This window comes from Mizuhopecten yessoensis, unplaced genomic scaffold (genome assembly GCF_002113885.1).
Source record: "Mizuhopecten yessoensis strain PY_sf001 unplaced genomic scaffold, ASM211388v2 scaffold716221, whole genome shotgun sequence".
NCBI classification, from domain to species: Eukaryota; Metazoa; Mollusca; class Bivalvia; order Pectinida; family Pectinidae; genus Mizuhopecten; species Mizuhopecten yessoensis.
In genome coordinates, this window is record NW_018480008.1 from 269,255 (window position 1) to 281,448 (window position 12,194).

Sequence of the window (12,194 nt, forward strand, 5' to 3'; positions counted from 1 at the left end):
TCTCTCTCTCTCTCTCTCTCTCTCTCTCTGAGAGTGATCGATACTGCAGTCGTCCTTTGCATTTCATTACACGAACGTAAAGGACAAAATCAAACCCAATTAATTTTGTTGCAGTGCTCAAAAGGTGTTTAAGCAAAGTATCTAGCTTTCCAATGTCTTTTACATATTTTTCGCTGCCACTCACCTAGACTGTTCACAACTTGCTCTCATCTTTCATTGCACTACATTAAATGTATGTAAACTTTGTTGCATACTTGATAATAGGGTGGTATAATGTATACATACATAATCATGACAATATGTATTTAACGTCGTAAATAATTGTCAACAACAAACATAAGCTCTGTAGAACTTTTATAACGACGCCACTAAGGGAACAAATGGTATTTTGGTGGGGGAGGAAGACCATTGTGCCATTGGAGGAATAATAAGGAACCTTATCGGACATCGCTCTCTTTTTTCCGCCACCGCTGGGGATCGAACCGCAATTCTTGGGAGAGCGAGTGGTCTGAAGCTCACGCTTGATTGCACACAGTAGTACATTGACTGTGCACGTTAGCGATCACCGCTACCGAGGCACCCAAAATATGTATTATTATCTGGAACCTTGATCATATTGTACGATTAGGAATTACTAGGTGATGTTACCCTTCCTACTTTAGCACGTAAGCAACCTTGATAAGGGTGACGTTCTTTATTAGTTTTTCGTTATTGACCCGAAATATTTGAAATATTTCAGGTTGAATAATTCTTGCAATATATTATTGTCAACACTGAAAGTATTGTTTTAAATTTCAGAGTGACTCTGTGGTGTGTCAACATAATACTACTTTCATTTTGACATTAACTCGATTGATATTGCCACCAGGGATGCATTTCGTCTTATTTCATCTCTTAATTCATTTTGAACAATACTTTATTGTAACCATCCATTTTTTAAGTATTTTACAAAAAAAATGTTTTATTTAAGAATATATGAAAAAGTATATCATCCACACGCATAATTAAAAAAACATAGTTTACCTTGTTTCAACAGTTGTACAAATTCACAAGAAAGGAGTAATACAAATATCGATCAGAATCACACACTTATCAGTTTCAATACAAAACGGGAAAATATGTTTTTCGCGTACAGTCATCACCGTAACGTCACAGTCTTTCACGTGTTGGGGAAACTGTTATACGTACAAAAGAACTTTGAAGTTTACATGACCCGTTTGGGCGAAAAGTGTCATCTGGCATGTGGCGATTGGTACATATCACCAGGTTTATCTAGTTCTCGTTAGTTATATGCATGATAACCAATCGCCACTCGGTTGGACCTCAATAACTATTTAAGGAAATGGAATATTCCATTAAAAAATATCAATAAACCGATTGTTGATAGAATTTTGGTTGATGAAGATTGTATTGCATCTGAAAAATACTCTTCTAAATAAACCGACTTGTGTTAGTATAAAACGTTCATACTATAATCAGGCAATATAAAACATCTTATCAATTTCCTTATTTATATGAATCTTTGTATGTTATTTTATCGTGATAAAAGGTCGTTCCTGACATACCGTTTGATTTATTTCGAATTCATAAAAAGGTACGCCGCCCTTTTGTAACGCCAATTTTACGAAGCGTTGTATTCTTGACGAAAAACGCCAATATTTTGTACTAAAATCTAATTGAAAGAGTTTTAGTTCCTTGGTCATGAGATCTTATTGTCTATTTTCAAAACTGAAAAAATGGTTTTGTCAGAAATTGTTAATAAGTATAGTGTCCTAAAAGCTAACAAATCGTTTTGCTATATACCTGTATACATGTAACTAATGACCTCGTCGTTCAAAGACTTATCAGCTCAAAGCCATTTTAAAGAAAACTGTGTTTCCAGTTGTTAAATATTTAAACGTATATAAAAACTTGTGTAAAGTTTTAAATTCTGCACCTTCTTGTGAATCATTGCGTAGACAAGAATTATGCATTGCAGGCGAAGATTTTTGCCAGAAAATAGAAACGAATTTTGAGGGAAAAGTTTAGCGTGTTGGCAAGCTAACCAAGAGGCAATCATTTAACCACACCCTGCCGGATGTTTATCTGTAAGGCGTTGTGTATTGAGGAACAGATTTCACACATCTCCCACTTCGAAAAACGTATTTCGTGAATAAAAAAGATATGTGTTAATTTATTATATCTGGGGTTATTAAATTTTAAATAAGTTTGGCCGGATGTTTGATTGCGATAGGTTTAATCTTGTTTTGTTTTAATTTTCAATGACAATATTCATTGTTTTGATTGAAATCTAAACTGCTACATTTAAATTTCAAACATATCGTCCAATTTTATCTTTAATGCGTTGTTTAAATACCCCTTTTTTTTTTTTTTTTAAATGTCAATAATGTCAGCATTATTTTGAAAAAAAAAATTATCGTTGTGTTTTTACCAATTCTATAAGATGGAGCACGAATTAGACAACTTTCAGTTCAGATCTTTCTTTTTTGAACTTAAAACCTATTCAAACTTTTACTTGATACATAATTCCATGTACTTTTATGATGGTGTTGCATAGGTGCGAAGTACACACCACTGCACTGTTGTATCGGCCATAACTCACACTTAACAGCTCGTTAGAGTATTTCAAGCAGGATACAGAACTTCAGTCTGGAAAACACCATTATTTGTTCAATTGATATAAGAATTCAAACATGATAAATCAGATATAGTATTTATAGTCAATGATTACGAACAAGCAAGCATTCACCACCGTCTAAAACAATAATTCTATTCTAAAAGAACGTATACATTGTTTCGGCGAAGCTAACTTGCTCTTTCATTATTTGATTATCACCGGCACCACCGTGTAATGGAAAGCTCTCGAAATAAAGTGCATTCATAAATTTGTTGCTATTGAATTATCGTACGTTGCTGTGTTTGTTTTTTAGTTCTTTTTCATTTTGATATAAATCCTTCAGGCTGTACGTAGTTCTCTTCTCTACCCTAAGTCGTAGTAGTGATGAATGTCCAATAGTGAAACTGTTGAAGCTCACGCCGGTTTCTCTCTGGCAAAAAAGTCGCCATTGATCTAGAGCTCCGCGATTGTTTTACCTCCACGAGAAGAAGATTGATGACACGAGAGTTTGGATAAAACTAATAGTCAGAGAATTACCGGCGAGATCTGGTTCCAGATAAGGTAGAAGATAATTTGGGTATGGCTGATCCCAGCATCTGAAGCCGAGTTAATGATGAATACTGTGCTAAAGGCTGTCTGTATCATTACTCCGTCTCAAATACATCATCTGGGGTTTTTTTCTGTGCGGTGTCAGAAGATTACGCCGCTGACAAAATAAAATGATAAAGTCTGCAGCATGCACACACGAGCTAGTGTCAAATCTTACAACTCATACTAACATACTATTTGTTTGTGAATGAAGATAAGATCAAGTCGACGGCAACATTAAAAAATAATGCGTACAAATGTTGATACCATTGACAGGATTTGTCGACAGCAATCACAGAAAATCTGCTCCCACATAGAGGGATGATTGCTAAATCCAATGTTAGATTTTTGGGTTATGCAGATAAAAAGTGTACTTTATATTTGATGAAGCTCGGCTGGCTACACGGTGAGTGCTATCCAGTTCTATCCGTGTATTCATCAGGTTTAAGGTTGTTGACTCCAACGTTATTAACTTGATAATATTATCAGTATCCCAGGGCGATATTTTGGTCACTTTTGTATCAAAAGCATAGTATCTTTTTATGTTAATATTCACACACATCTGTTGTACGCTGAGATGTAGATATAAAGCAGGGAACCCAACATGTACTATTCGACACACACGTTCTAGCCGACATGTATAGATAACGTACTGTACTACCTTTATTTAATAGTCATCTTCATTATGCTTCCTCGCCAAGTTCGATGGCGTGTGGCACTAGGATAGCGTGCCAGATTTGTCTCTCGTTTATATTCATGCTCACGTTCCACATATGTAATATTGCAATACATGGATGTACATAGAAAAACATAGGGACAATAACATATTTGAATACCTCTGAATAGCAAAACACATTTCATGTGATGTTGTTTCATTAGTTTTTGGATTAATCAACATTTTTTTTAAATGTAGGTAGTGCAGTTTTTCTTACTGGGAACATTCCCTTTGGTATCAGGTGAACTGGAATATAGCTACACAGAGCTAACTTAAAGCTAAAAAAGATGTAAACAGTGGTATTCATCTTTAATGGTAAAAAAAAGGAGCCTGCAGTTGACGGTAAGTGAACTGCAAAGTCAAGCGAAAAGAACCAGAGTAAATTACAATGAACGCCAAGAAATCAAAAAGTATGTCCTCAAACGACGGCAGCAGCACTCTTATTAATGATGAGAGGTAGATGACCTCAGATACCTGCATACCATTAAGGACATCAAAGGCAGACTCAAGAAAACAAGAACACGACAACAGCATACAAAAGTGTCAACTAAAACGTAACCCGACCTCAAAGTCCATAAAACCGGCGCAAGTTATAAACTAAATAGTTACATGGAGTCCATTGAGACAGCACAAACATAATAAGACTTGTTCTGGTCGGAGAAGGGTCTTCTGATACATGGATGAATAGAATTCCGATACCTTATCATTAATTGGTATTCGGAAAGGACTTGTTTTTCCAGTGGACACTTGCGCGAACATTCACATCAAGAAAGGCTTAAATCAGGACCTACCGCAGCAATGTAAAGTCAGAGCAATTTCTTTTATTATTAGACTGAATGTTAGAGGGTAAATCGAGAACATTTCAACAAACATTTTTTAAACGCAACACCTGCCTGCAAAAGCATTTACAAATTTTACTGGCCCAGAAAAATATTCAGGTAGGACATGCTCAAAACAACAAGCTAAAAACCTGAGAAGAGAAATCAAATTGAGAAAACGCCGATGGATAGGATATGTACATCGCAAAAGGAAAATTGGACACTCAGAGAAACATGAAGACGAACAGATGAGGGAATTAGAAGAGATATGTTTGACAAAAATAGAAACATTCCGAAAGAGAAAGTCAAAAGAGAGAAATGCTGAAAAAGAAAACAAATTCTAACTCAAAATCATTTAACTTGGGCTTACTATGAACGAAGGAAAGAATTACATGGAAACCATTGAAAACGTACAATGAGTTAAGAGCAGATGTCCCAGATTCCTGAACAGGAATGTTACTACTTAGAAAGAGAAAATTCAGGATAGAAAATATACGCTTATCGTACTGTTTCGTCGTTAGTTAAGATCGAGAAAATCTGGTTATTTAACACAATCTGTGTATTGGCCTTGAGTTCATGTTCTGGAGGGTATATACGGTCGATGTTGTCAATATCTGAAGGTGAAATAGACCAGGTTTTTGTTACAGTACTGATAAGTTCTTTAATAAACACTTCCTCGTATAAAACAGGAACTCATCGGTCGGTATAGGGCCACAGCTAGAGTGGTAGTTTCGGCCTAATATGCTATCGAGTAAGAAATTTTGGCGAGTTTTCACGGTGGACAGAACCAACGTTGATCTTCCACTGCAAGAAATATTTTCATATGAAAAAGCATATTCGATATTTTACATTAACATATATTTAATACTTATCGTTCATTACAATTATGCTTTAAATGTTAGAGATATTGAATTGGCCTTTAGAAAAATATGTTTTTCTTAGAACAAAATAAGACGAGCGACACACCAGACAATTCCATTTTACCGTCTGTATTCCTGAACACAGCTGGAATAAGTTTTAGAATACCTCACTATGTCCCACGTGGCCGTGTGGAGAGCCATACTGACTACTACCTATACTACTGTGGGTTTTAGTGAGGTTAAACCCTGTTGGAAGGTACATGTAACCATGTTTTTTTTCAAATTTACGCTGACTTTTTATGTACAGCTTTTTTGAAAGATTATTTCAAACTGTATCAACAATCATTAACAGTTCCATGCGTACTTTTGAAAGCACAGTATAGGTTGGCGTGGGCATGCATCTATTTATATGTTCAGCTGTATGGTCTCTTGTAACCATCTTCATCAAGAGACCATCTGTGTAAAGATACAACGTTTAGAGTTTACAATTGTAGTGATTTCATTCATAACTGAAACTGTTAAAAGTGACCACTTGAGTTAAGGGGCCACTCTTTGCTCTTACCGAGAGTTGTCCCCTCCGGTTTCACAAGCCCTCTCATTACTTTATTACAAATTCTAAATTTCATAACTGAATTTCGATGTTTTAAAATATGAGTTGTGAGGGGGTTGAAATTTAGGGTAACGATACCATCTTTTACGAATCTTAATACGAATTAACATTATATATATACCTTAATACTGCATAACTACTAAATAAACCTACAACATTCAAATGGAATTCATGTAGGCTATGAATGTCATGAGACGATTGTTGATGTCGTCATTATTTTGGCGTCATGGTTGTCGCGTTGGATACCACTTACTTTCCGTGGACATATGGCTCTTCTATTCAGACAAACAAATGCTATACATACACTACTCTTACTAAACGCTGAATAACAATAGGTAACTGGAATTCCTATGAAATAAGGAGAATCGAAAATACCATTATAGGCAATTTGAATGCCAACTGGACAAAGGCAAAAACATAATCTGTCCAGTTGGCAATCATATGAAAGCCAACTGAAAGCAGTACAATGCTTCAATACTACACATACCACAGATACTATATATATCACTCACATACCTAGTGCGCTTTAATGCAGCATCTGAATATACAATTGCCGTCATCTGTAACATCCCTGCGCGTTCCATTTTCATTAGGATGCGGCAAACATATAGTGCATGACGTGCTCTCGTCAGCTGTTAACATTGATTAGAGAGAAATGATTGTTTTAACAAGCAGTCAAACGTTTACGTGTGTACAGACGTGCGTTATATAGGGACCACATAGCCAGTCGATCATAGTTATGTTGGCGGATCAAACTGGAATTCCGAGAACTCGATAATGTAAACGAATCAAACCCATGCAACTAAAAACGCGTTCATCCAAGTCGTGCCTTCTGCTGGGCCTTTCCGTTCTCCATTGTTAAATGAAAGATACCCCGAATGTGATTGCACCCATACAATTCGTTACTGATACAGTATGTAAAAATGAATAACACTGCACCATACAGCTGTTCCGTATATCTAGGACTCATCGGTGACGCTAGGGAGCAAAAAAGTGGGAAATGTAGGTTATTTTAATATGAATCATGCAAGAATATACTTATCTCTAGATGTAAGGATTTCGTCGAAGGTTTGTATCTTAACATGCCAATATCACACTTTAAGTTCTCACCAGAAAACACTTTCTGATTAAATCATTTTACATGTTGATTTCGTCGAGTGTTTGTATCTAAATGCTATTGTCAGACGGTATAACTGAAATTAGGCTGCAATAATTTCTCTGGTTTCACACTGGAAGGAAATTAGATAGTGCTGGAGGTGCCAGAAGCAATAAAGCAGTAGTCCTGTAATACCATCTCCGAAATGGTAAAACAGAGTAGCTTTTAATTCATCTCGCTTAGGATCATTGTGTTGACAGCTTTGACTAAAATGTTTGACACCAGGAAACAATTGCAATTTGTAAATAGAGTCGGACTGATGTGGTGCTCCGATGACGGTTTAGAGATAGCAATGCCTTCTGATAGACCTACATCTACAGTAGATTTTGGGATTAGCACTATTATTTCCCGACATTGTAATACAGGTGTATATTAAATTACTAGACTGTTCGGAAACCCCATAATAATATTTTAATCATCCATATACAAATAGAAAGTTGTCTTACAGTAGGCTAGCATACGCTTAACTTAACAACACGCCCACTCACCCTACTTTGTGCTGAATTCCATTGATGGATCAGCTATAAATGTCTAGACTATTGCAATCAACTGTGACCTGCGCACCTGTCCATTATTTACCGGAAAGACCCGTCAATAATTGAACTTCCGGTTCTTAGATCTTCAGTGTGATTTGTGTGCGCCACCTGTGTAACACATTAACTATCTCGTGTCAATATATGTCATAATCGGTATAGCAGACGTACTTATCCCAACAACCTCGATGTAACATAATTTATATATATATCCCGAATTCTTTGGAGGTTTTGCCGTATCGTCACAAGCTGATTACCGTTTGAAAGTGGAGTACAGCGGATGTAACTCAAACGCAGAACGGAATGGCCCAAAAATTACGACAACGTCGTTTAAATGTTAGTTGTTTTTTTCGTATGTAAAGAATGCAGGAACACGGAAATGCGTTTTCTGCCATGTTCTTTTTCGGCTTGCATGCCCGTCAGAATTTTGAATAAAATAACTATACAGCACAAATGTCTCTGTTCTTATACAGGCTCCTCACCATTGACTGATATCACTGTTCTTAGACAGGCTCCTCACCATTGACTGATATCACTGTTCTTAGACTGGCTCCTCACCATCGACTGATGTCACTGTTCTTAGACAGGCTCCTCACCATTGACTTATATCACTGTTCTTAGACTGGCTCCTCACCCTCGACTGATGTCACTGTTCTTAGACAGGCTACTCAACATTGACTGATGTCACTGTTCTTAGTCAGGCTCCTCACCATTGTCTGCTGTCACTGTTCTTAGACAGGCTCCTCCCCATTGACTGATATCACTGTTCTTAGACTGGCTCCTCACCCTCGACTGATGTCACTGTTCTTAGACAGGCTCCTCAACATTGCCTGATATCACTGTTCTTAGACAGGCTACTCACCATTGACTGATGTCACTGTTAAATGTCTCTGTTCTTATACAGGCTCCTCACCATTGACTGATATCCCTGTTATTAGACAGGCTCCTAACCATTGACTGATATCACTGTTCTTCGACAGGCTCCTCACCATTGACTGATTTCACTGTTCTTAGACAGGCTCCTCATCATCCTCACCATTGACTGATATCACTGGTCTTAGACAGGCTCCTCACCATTGAATGATGTCACTGTTCGAAGTCAGGGTCCTCACCATTGACTGATATCACTGGTCTTAGACAGGCTCCTCACCATTGACGGATGTCACTGTTCGTAGTCAGGCTCCTCACCATTGACTGGTATCACTGTTCTTAGACAGGCTCCTCTCCATTGACTGATATCACTGTTCTTAGACAGTCTCCTCCCCATTGACTGATATCTCTGTTCTTAGACAGGCTCCTCCCCATTGACTGATATCACTGTTCTTAGACAGTCTCCTCACCATTGACTGATATCACTGTTTTTAGACAGGCTCCTCACCATTGACTGCTGTCACTGTTCTTAGACAGGCTACTCAACATTGACTGATGTCACTGTTCTTAGACATGCTCCTCACCATTGACTGATATCACTGGTCTTAGACAGGCTCCTCACCATTGAATGATGTCACTGTTCGAAGTCAGGGTCCTCACCATTGACTGATATCACTGTTTTTAGACAGGCTCCTCATCATTTACTGATGTCACTGTTCTTAGACAGGCTCCTCGCCATTGACTGATATCACTGTTCTTAGCCAGGCTCCTCACCATTGACTGATATCAGTGTTCTTAGACAGGCTCCTCACCATGGACTGATATCCCTGTTCTTAGACAGGCTCCTCTCCATTGAGTGATATCACTGTTCTTAGACAGGCTCCCCACCATTGACTGATATCACTGTTCTTCGACAGGCTCCTCACCATTGACTGATATCAGTGTTCTTAGACAGGCTCCTCACCATTGACGGATGTCACTGTTCGTAGTCAGGCTCCTCCCCATTGACTGATATCACTGTTCTTAGACAGCCTCCTCTCCATTGACTGATGTCACTGTTTGTAGACAGGATCCTCATCATTGACTGATATCACTGTTCGTAGAAAGGCTCCTCATCATTGACTGATGTCACTGTTCTTAGACAGGCTCCTCACCATTGACTGATGTCACTGTTTGTAGACAGGCTCCTCATCATTGACTGATATCACTGTTCGTAGACAGGCTCCTCATCATTGACTGATGTCACTGTTCTTAGACAGGCTCCTCGCCATTGACTGATATCACTGTTCGTAGACAGGCTCCTCACTATCGACTGATATCACTGTTCTAAGACAGGCTCCTCGCCATTGACTGATGTCACTGTTCTTAGACAGGCTCCTCACTATTGACTGATATCACTGTTCTTAGACAGGCTCCTCGCCATTGACTGATATCACTGTTCTTAGACAGGCTCCTCACCCTTGACTGATGTCACTGTTCGTAGTCAGGCTCCTCACCATTGTCTGATGTCACTGTTCTTAGACAGGCTCCTCAACATTGACTGATATCACTGTTCTTAGACAGGCTCCTCAACATTGACTGATATCACTGTTCTTAGACAGGCTCCTCATCATTGACTGATGTCACTGTTCTTAGACAGGCTCCTCTCCATTGACTGATGTCACTGTTTGTAGACAGGCGCCTCATGATTGACTGATATCACTGTTCTTAGACAGGCTCCTCGCCATTGACTGATATCACTGTTCTTAGTCAGGCTCCTCACCATTGACTGATATCAATGTTCTTAGACAGGCTCCTCACCATTGACTGATGTCGCTGTTCTTAGACAGGCTCCTCTCCATTGACTGATGTCACTGTTTGTAGACAGGCTGCTCATCATTGACTGGTATCACTGTTCGTAGACAGGCTCCTCATCATTGACTGATATCTCTGTTCGTAGACAGGCTCCTCATCATTGACTGATATCACTGTTCTTAGACAGGCTCCTCCCCATTGACTGATGTCACTGTTCGTAGTCAGGCTACTCACCATTGACTGATGTCACTGTTCGTAGTCAGGGTCCTCACCATTGACTGATATCACTGTTCGTAGAGAGGCTCCTCACCATTGACTGATGTCACTGTTTGTAGGCAGGCTCCTCATCATTGACTGATATCACTGTTCTTAGACAGGCTCCTCATCATTGACTGATGTCACTGTTCTTAGACAGGCTCCTCTCCATTGACTGATGTCACTGTTTGTAGACAGGCGCCTCATGATTGACTGATATCACTGTTCTTAGACAGGCTCCTCCCCATTGACTGATGTCACTGTTCGTAGTCAGGCTCCTCACCATTGACTGATATCAATGTTCGTAGTCAGGCTACTCACCATTGACTGATATCACTGTTCGTAGACAGGCTCCTCACCATCGACTGATATCACTGTTCTAAGACAGGCTCCTCACCATTGACTGATGTCACTGTTCTTAGACAGGCTCCTCACCATTGACTGATATCACTGTTCTTAGACAGGCTCCTCACCATTGACTGATATCACTGTTCTAAGACAGGCCCCTCACCATTGACTGATATCACTGTTCTTAGACAGGCCCCTCACCATTGACTGATGTCGCTGTTCTTAGACAGGCTCCTCATCAATGACTGATGTCACTGTTCTTAGACAGGCTCCTCACCATTGACTGATGTCACTGTTCTTAGACTGGCTCCTCACCATTGACTGATATCGCTGTTCTTAGACAGGCTCCTCATCAATGACTGATGTCGCTGTTCTTAGACAGGCTCCTCACCATCGACTGATGTCACTGTTCTTAGACAGGCTCTTCACGAAGACAAGGCAACCTTACGTAAAACCCCGGACTATCAAAATAATACAGGTGCATATACAAAATGTACTATAAAAACAGGGGAATGTACATGTTCATTGATAATAGGACAGACACGTTGATAGTGACAATGACGCTAGACTGTAATGGACACACACACACCCCACCACCCCCACACCCTCCCCCCTTTAGCGTGTCGTCATAGTGATCAGAAGCAGCCTTTATGTATTATTGATAAAGATTAACTGTTATATACGGTAGTTGCTGTCTATTTCTGTAATGTTATTATATACTACAAATAATTGATCGTATGAGTTTGTGTCTGGTCTGTATATTTACACTATCAAAGCCGACACTAACACGGATAATATAATACTACCGACAATAGAATGGCGATTTATAAAGATCTAGACTGATTTTTTCAAGTTTCGTTATTGCAATAGTAAACTAGAAAATTAAATATTGGCATTAACGCGTATGTACAAGTGACCACTGTCATCATCATTGGTCCGACATCCGCATCTCCCCTTTCTTCTTCCTCTCCATCTGCCTACTTTTCCTTCTCTCATTCCTCCTTCTTCACCCCCCACCCCCCACCCCCCG

General features: G+C 39.1%; 1 protein-coding gene across 4 annotated transcripts in view; it reads left to right on the forward strand.

Annotated features, from left to right (window-relative positions):
- The window catches only part of LOC110442167, a 169,543-nt gene that overhangs the window by 101,739 nt on the left and 55,610 nt on the right, over positions 1-12,194 (forward strand). The window lies entirely within an intron of this gene.